Genomic DNA, 9,081 nt, shown 5'->3' with positions numbered 1-9,081 from the left:
CTCTCCAGAGGGAAGGAGGAAATGAAACGTGAGCTCCCTGTTATCTAGAAACCTCAGCCTAATAACCACAGGGGAGTTGCTAGAACAAACAATAAACAAGCCAGTGAAGTCTTATCATGGCTCAAACTAATCTCTGGCATGCCAGCGAGGCATGGAGAAAGGCAAAATCTGACTTTAGGAACTGTCACGCTAAGCACAGACCGTCACTCTACATGTTTAGGTTGCAATCCTTTGTCAAAGTAAAGGAGGCTGAAGAGGCATATAACTCTTCCTTTTCAAAGTTCTTAGAATCTAGCGTGGTCTACGACAGGGTTTTGCAAGAAGATTATGATTATAATTATAATACAATAAAAGGGGCTAGTGAGAGTTTTGGATACTATAAGGAAGTTTACGATTACTGTATGGAGGACATCAAAAAAGCCTTTGTCCTTTTAGAGGAAATAGAGGACAGGGCTAAAAGGCAAACACAGGTTGTTCAAGAAGCAGATGATTCCGAGTCAGACGATGACATGGAGGAACTACCAGAGGCTCTACAGGAGAAACCAGTCTTGCAGCCCAAAGCGCGGCCTGCCCTGGAGGTCGCTACTACGCCAGAGGTCCATGGTGCCAGAGAGGGTGATCATGCGGAACCCAGCAGCGGGGGGGCGACCTTCTTGCCAAAAGCAGGGGGGAGGGAAGTGCCACTCCTGCATCCTGCAGAACAGCAACATCCCGCCATCTTGCCAGCAGAGGGAGTAGCTGAATCAACAACAACAACACAAACAGTACCAGTCCTGGAGGAGATCAACGCCACCACTACGCCACCAGGGGGAGCCAGCAAAGCAGCTGGTCATGCAGAAGGAGGGGCGGTCTTCAAACCAGGGGCAGAAGCTGAAACCACAGGGATCCGCATTCCAGAGGATCTGGGAGCACATCCAGAGCCCCTGTTAGCCCCCGCCATAGCGGGGGAAGTGACAGGAAAACCAAGAGTGCCTCACACACCAGGGGTGGGGGAAGAAGAGGGGGGTCTAGCCAGACCATCTCATGTGTCCACACAAGAAGTGGGGGAAGGGAACATCTCTTCCAGCCGGCAAGATGAGGAGTCACTGGCCACAGGGGGAGGTCAGACGGATCTCCTTGGGTCAGAGGCCACTGCCAGCCTGCCACAAGTCTGGAGGGGTGAATACGACATTCATTCCACAGACATGGTAGGCACCGTCAACGTCACGCCCGCGGAGGAGTGTGCCACGGAACAAGTGGAACATTCCGGGCTACTTTGTGCAAACATAACATTGATAATCGCTACTACCCTTCAAACCGTCTGCATGAATGATTCTGCAGACGAGAGGGTGGTCATTGATGCCATACCTGGGGACAACGGCGCCGCCGGAACGGACGTCCTGGCGTCAGCAGTCTCCCTGACGACGCAGTTCACTGGCAATGCCGCCAAACTGCTCTTATCCAATGCCTCATGGGAGGTAAACTCTGAGACTCCAGCGTATGACAGTTCATGTATCACCGTTGGGGAGATCCTGGTCTCAGCTGTCAGCCAGCCGAGTTCGAATGTGGACGCTGGTTGCAGCTCAGGTTCTCTCACTGCCAGACAACCCATCTCCACTCCGATCGCTCTGGGGCAGAGTCCAGGGGCGGGGGTGTCAGAGCGGAAAAGAAAGGAGCCTCAAGAGGGGGGTTATAGCTATGATTTGTATTGGTCGGACCTGTCAAATGAAGATCGTGCCTATATTCTAAATTACTGTGATGAGGTCCACCGTCTGTGCAATGAATCGTCTTTGACAGCCGCTGCACGCACGATTAAGAAGTGCTTTGTGAAGCTGAAGTTGCACACAAAAGCCAAAGTTAAATGGAGAGAAAAAGACTCTTTTTCGAAGTGTGTAAACCTCACACACGACACCAATGTCACACACGACACCAATGTCTCACCTACCGGATCCATGACAAACCATGGACGAAACGAGAACAAGACGTGGTTCTATGCTTAAAGTGTATTAAAGTGAAAATTGCCACTGTTTATCACCACTGTGTCTAACCATGCTTATACATTAACAGTCAGGTAAAAAAGTGAAGTAAGGCATTTCCCATGAATTGATAGGTGGACGAGACCGATTGAAATGAAGTATTTCCTGTGTAATAGGTCATAATTGAAGACATTTGTGAAATGCTAATGTGATAGAAAACAGCCGACCTACAATAATGTTATTTGCAACAAGCTAGTCTATAGGTGTGATTTAATTTTCTTTGGTGTAGTAATTGCAAACATTCAACCAGAAGTTCAATTGTTAGATATAAAGTAGAAAGTTAAAACATTTTGCAGTCCTGCGTAAAAGCAAGGTGGGAGGCAGGGGTTGTTCTTCCATTTAAAATATGAAGTGATTTAAAAGTTCCTCTTTACACACATTAATCTCTCAGGGCAGAGAAGTCAAAGTGGGAGGAGAAGTTTTTCTACCAAGCAGAGTCTAAGCCTCTACCAATTTGAAATGTGTTTGATAGTATGGGCTGAAAAAGAAGAAAAAAAAATATCATAATTCAAAATTTATAATTAGTATGTCTACCTGTTCTTCAAGATTATTAATTTATTAAATTAATAACTCAGAACAGGAGTGGGAGGGGCTAAGCAGCGGGCTAAGCAGCGCCGTGGTACTGTATGTACTGGATGGCAGCAGCGTGCTCCCTTAAATGCACAAATACATTTTCGTTGTACTGTGAATGTACTTGTATGTGTACTGTTCTTTGAAAATGAGTTGATCGTTGACAAATGAAACCGTGCCTGTGCACCTGTACTGTACTGTTACAATGACAATAAACTCTAATCTAATCTAATCTTGACTTGATATGAAAACCATTGATTTGTGTGCATATGTTGTGGTTACTTCATGCATTTAGAAGTAGGCCTGTGACATTTCCCCTCCCCCTTCTCAGAGAGAGGTGGAGAGGAACCATAAAACTCTTATCAGCATCCTTGATCAGCTAAGGAATGTGTTGGTGAGCAACTTCTCCCTTCCACATGGTAATTTGAGTATGTGTTGGTACTTAGTAGGGGTGTTTCCGAATAAGACAGTCCGGGTGACAACAAAATGGTTTGTCCCATCCAGAGAAGGCTTAAGAACTCATGTATGACAAAAACTAGTCAGATTCGAAATGATACCAAGGAAGCAGTGCAGACCTAGCGATTAAGGTCTGATCCAAGTCATCTCTGGATAAGCCAATGGTAATATATCTGTAACATTTGTTAGTGTGTTATTATCTGTGATGTAGTATTTTTATGTACTGTATGAAACTAATGCATATTATGTGTATCATTGTGCTTTTTCCTGTTTCAATAATGTGTAGTAATAATACCTGTATCAATTGGGGAAATAATTAGTCTTATGGGGGCTTTTTATATCCATATATAGTGCTAGTTAGGTCAAATATAACCTTTATCTCGAAGTCTAGCATTAAAGTGAGTGAGTTAGCCCAGCAAATAGAGGCAAAATATCTCGTATAATTAATGTAACTGGCTGAGATTCTGTATTATGTGTTTGTGCTTGTTTGTAAACTACCAAATAAAGACTGAAAAGACACTATTTCGTTATTGAGACAACTAGCATTATATTAAACCAATTGTGAGTATTAGCAGACAAACTTTCCAGAGGTGCATGCCCGACGGAGGGCTTAGTGTGGTCTACAAAAGGTGGATTAGGCTATAAATCCGTACAGTTGTATCCACGATGGAGTTTTGTGGGGGTTAGTTCTAGTTAATTTATTTATATTTATACCTTCCCCTGTGGTCTCTGGTCTGGGCACAACCTTTCAATAGTTTTCTGTTTACAAGTCAAACAAGGCCATGATCGGCTCATACAGAGGGAATTAAATAAACAAACAAACAAAGGTTTTGTTCAAGAATGGGTGTTATAGACCTTTGTGCAAGACTGCTAAACATTACAGCAATCAAATGTCAAATTATGAAGTCAAAATGTGTATTTTGTACTGTATGGGGGAGTTCAGATGTGCAGGGACTTGAAGGGCTGTGGATTTATCCACAACAGTCCACGATATCTGTTGTGAATGTTGTATCCACGATGGAGTTTTGTGGGGGTTGGTTCTAGTTCATTTAAGTATATTTAAGTGTATTTAAGTATAGCCTAAACAGGTTAACATAGTGAAGCTACATGAACCACTTTGTTGTTGACTGTTTCCCCTTTTTTCCTTTACGCAAATGACCAAATTAACTGATGTAAAAGCTCACAAATTGTTGAATTGCAACACATTGTTTGGTTGTAGATTATTATTCACTTCTGTGAATGTTTGCCTATTATGACTATGATAATGATTATTATGAGGGTTCACATGGTTTGCTGTAATCCCCCTGAAACACCTAAGCCACGCCCATGTTTACATATATCATCTCTTGTCTAATTTCTGGGATTTGCAAAGCTCTTTGTGCTGGAGTGTTTACTGGTGAATAATGTTTTCTTTGTTCTTTTGTCAGTTTTTAGATGTTTTTACCAAACACAAGAAATGCACCAAACAGATACCAGTAGGCCTATATCAATTAAACCTACTTTACAAATATGTAAGTATAGTTGTATTAATAGAGCTCTACGCTAAATAAACAAACAAACAAACAAACAAACAAACAAACAAAGGTTTTGTTCAAGAATGGGTGTTATAGACCTTTGTGCAAGACTGCTAAACATTACAGCAATCAAATGTCAGCAGGTAATAACTACAACACACTTGTTTGCATGCAAGTAAGACGTGTTCAATATGTGAGACTGTTGTGGATTTATCCACAACAGTCCACGATATCTGTTGTGAATGTTGTATCCACGATGGAGTTTTGTGGGGGTTAGTTCTAGTTAATTTATTTATATTTATACCTTCCCCTGTGGTCTCTGGTCTGGGCACAACCTTTCAATAGTTTTCTGTTTACAAGTCAAACAAGGCCATGATCGGCTCATACAGAGGGAATTAAATAAACAAACAAACAAAGGTTTTGTTCAAGAATGGGTGTTATAGACCTTTGTGCAAGACTGCTAAACATTACAGCAATCAAATGTCAAATTATGAAGTCAAAATGTGTATTTTGTACTGTATGGGGGAGTTCAGATGTGCAGGGACTTGAAGGGTTGTGGATTTATCCACAACAGTCCACGATATCTGTTGTGAATGTTGTATCCACGATGGAGTTTTGTGGGGGTTGGTTCTAGTTCATTTAAGTATATTTAAGTGTATTTAAGTATAGCCTAAACAGGTTAACATAGTGAAGCTACATGAACCACTTTGTTGTTGACTGTTTCCCCTTTTTTCCTTTACGCCAAATGACCAAATTAACTGATGTAAAAGCTCACAAAGTGTTGAATTGCAACACATTGTTTGGTTGTAGATTATTATTCACTTCTGTGAATGTTTGCCTATTATGACTATGATAATGATTATTATGAGGGTTCACGTGGTTTGCTGTAATCCCCCTGAAACACCTAAGCCACGCCCATGTTTACATATATCATCTCTTGTCTAATTTCTGGGATTTGCAAAGCTCATTGTGCTGGAGTGTTTACTGGTGAATAATGTTTTCTTTGTTCTTTTGTCAGTTTTTAAATGTTTTTACCAAACACAAGAAATGCACCAAACAGATACCAGTAGGCCTATATCAATTAAACCTACTTTACAAATATGTAAGTATAGTTGTATTAATAGAGCTCTACGCTAAATAAACAAACAAACAGGTTAACATAGTGAAGCTACATGAACCACTTTGTTGTTGACTGTTTCCCCTTTTTTCCTTTACGCCAAATGACCAAATTAACTGATGTAAAAGCTCACAAAGTGTTGAATTGCAACACATTGTTTGGTTGTAGATTATTATTCACTTCTGTGAATGTTTGCCTATTATGACTATGATAATGATTATTATGAGGGTTCACATGGTTTGCTGTAATCCCCCTGAAACACCTAAGCCACGCCCATGTTTACATATATCATCTCTTGTCTAATTTCTGGGATTTGCAAAGCTCTTTGTGCTGGAGTGTTTACTGGTGAATAATGTTTTCTTTGTTCTTTTGTCAGTTTTTAGATGTTTTTACCAAACACAAGAAATGCACCAAACAGATACCAGTAGGCCTATATCAATTAAACCTACTTTACAAATATGTAAGTATAGTTGTATTAATAGAGCTCTACGCTAAATAAACAAACAAACAAACAAACAAACAAACAAACAAACAAACAAAGGTTTTGTTCAAGAATGGGTGTTATAGACCTTTGTGCAAGACTGCTAAACATTACAGCAATCAAATGTCAGCAGGTAATAACTACAACACACTTGTTTGCATGCAAGTAAGACGTGTTCAATATGTGAGACTGTTGTGGATTTATCCACAACAGTCCACGATATCTGTTGTGAATGTTGTATCCACGATGGAGTTTTGTGGGGGTTAGTTCTAGTTAATTTATTTATATTTATACCTTCCCCTGTGGTCTCTGGTCTGGGCACAACCTTTCAATAGTTTTCTGTTTACAAGTCAAACAAGGCCATGATCGGCTCATACAGAGGGAATTAAATAAACAAACAAACAAAGGTTTTGTTCAAGAATGGGTGTTATAGACCTTTGTGCAAGACTGCTAAACATTACAGCAATCAAATGTCAAATTATGAAGTCAAAATGTGTATTTTGTACTGTATGGGGGAGTTCAGATGTGCAGGGACTTGAAGGGTTGTGGATTTATCCACAACAGTCCACGATATCTGTTGTGAATGTTGTATCCACGATGGAGTTTTGTGGGGGTTGGTTCTAGTTCATTTAAGTATATTTAAGTGTATTTAAGTATAGCCTAAACAGGTTAACATAGTGAAGCTACATGAACCACTTTGTTGTTGACTGTTTCCCCTTTTTTCCTTTACGCCAAATGACCAAATTAACTGATGTAAAAGCTCACAAAGTGTTGAATTGCAACACATTGTTTGGTTGTAGATTATTATTCACTTCTGTGAATGTTTGCCTATTATGACTATGATAATGATTATTATGAGGGTTCACGTGGTTTGCTGTAATCCCCCTGAAACACCTAAGCCACGCCCATGTTTACATATATCATCTCTTGTCTAATTTCTGGGATTTGCAAAGCTCATTGTGCTGGAGTGTTTACTGGTGAATAATGTTTTCTTTGTTCTTTTGTCAGTTTTTAAATGTTTTTACCAAACACAAGAAATGCACCAAACAGATACCAGTAGGCCTATATCAATTAAACCTACTTTACAAATATGTAAGTATAGTTGTATTAATAGAGCTCTACGCTAAATAAACAAACAAACAGGTTAACATAGTGAAGCTACATGAACCACTTTGTTGTTGACTGTTTCCCCTTTTTTCCTTTACGCCAAATGACCAAATTAACTGATGTAAAAGCTCACAAAGTGTTGAATTGCAACACATTGTTTGGTTGTAGATTATTATTCACTTCTGTGAATGTTTGCCTATTATGACTACTAGAAGCTGGGCCGCCCTTCGGGCGGCCCAGCGTCTAGTCGGCGACCTGGCCAACTCGGGAACGATGTAAATAGAGAATGAATGCCCCGCCCTTTAATGCAAACCCCATTATACCTGTTGTCATAGGACCTGTTTTGACCATCTGTTTGCCTGTGTCCATTTATGCCCATATATGGAGATATCTGTATCTGTCTGTCTGTCGGCGTCCATTTTATGTCCATATATGGAGATCACTGCAGATATAGTTCTGGGTCCATTTTATGCCCATATGCCCATATATGGAGATATCTGTCTATTTGCGTCCATTTTATGCTTGCCCCACCCTTTAATGCAAACCCCAATATACCTGTTGTCATAGGACCCGTTTTGACCATCTGTTAGCCTTTGTCCCCACCCTTTAATGCAAACCCCAATATACCTGTTGTCATAGGACCCGTTTTGACCATCTGTTTGCCTTCTGTTAGCCTTTGTCCCCACCCTTTAATGCAAACCCCAATATACCTGTTGTCATGTTGTCATAGGACCCGTTTTGACCATCTGTTTGCCTTCTGTTAGCCTTTGTCCCCACCCTTTAATGCAAACCCCAATATATGGAGATCTCTGCACACACAGTACCGGTTGCGGAAAACTCTGATGTCAGACATCAGCTCCGCATTCGGGGATTCATTTTATGCCCATATCTGGAGAACGCGCGTGCCGGTGGGAAGAACGGTTCTCGAGATTCACATACATACATACACATTCACAGAGATTTTTTGTTGACTCCTGGCGTACGTGATGTCAGAGCCTTTTATGAAGTGATGTCACAATGAGTCAGCGATTGTGCCGATTTCCTCAGGAACAGCCTGATGTTAACAATCAGCAAACAAACAAACAAACAAACAAACAAACAAAGGTTTTGTTCAAGAATGGGTGTTATAGACCTTTGTGCAAGACTACTAAACATTACAGCAATCAAATGTCAGCAGGTAATAACTACAACACACTTGTTTGCATGCAAGTAAGACTTGTTCAATATGTGAGACTGTTGTGGATTTATCCACAACAGTCCACGATATCTGTTGTGAATGTTGTATCCACGATGGAGTTTTGTGGGGGTTAGTTCTAGTTAATTTATTTATATTTATACCTTCCCCTGTGGTCTCTGGTCTGGGCACAACCTTTCAATAGTTTTCTGTTTACAAGTCAAACAAGGCCATGATCGGCTCATACAGAGGGAATTAAATAAACAAACAAACAAAGGTTTTGTTCAAGAATGGGTGTTATAGACCTTTGTGCAAGACTGCTAAACATTACAGCAATCAAATGTCAAATTATGAAGTCAAAATGTGTATTTTGTACTGTATGGGGGAGTTCAGATGTGCAGGGACTTGAAGGGCTGTGGATTTATCCACAACAGTCCACGATATCTGTTGTGAATGTTGTATCCACGATGGAGTTTTGTGGGGGTTGGTTCTAGTTCATTTAAGTATATTTAAGTGTATTTAAGTATAGCCTAAACAGGTTAACATAGTGAAGCTACATGAACCACTTTGTTGTTGACTGTTTCCCCTTTTTTCCTTTACGCCAAATGACCAAATTAACTGATGTAAAAGCTCACAAAGTGTTGAAT

This window comes from Nannobrachium achirus (assembly GCF_963921795.1).
Source record: "Nannobrachium achirus genome assembly, contig: SCAFFOLD_37, whole genome shotgun sequence".
Classification (NCBI taxonomy): domain Eukaryota; kingdom Metazoa; phylum Chordata; class Actinopteri; order Myctophiformes; family Myctophidae; genus Nannobrachium; species Nannobrachium achirus.
Note: the sequence above shows the minus strand (reverse complement) of the source record.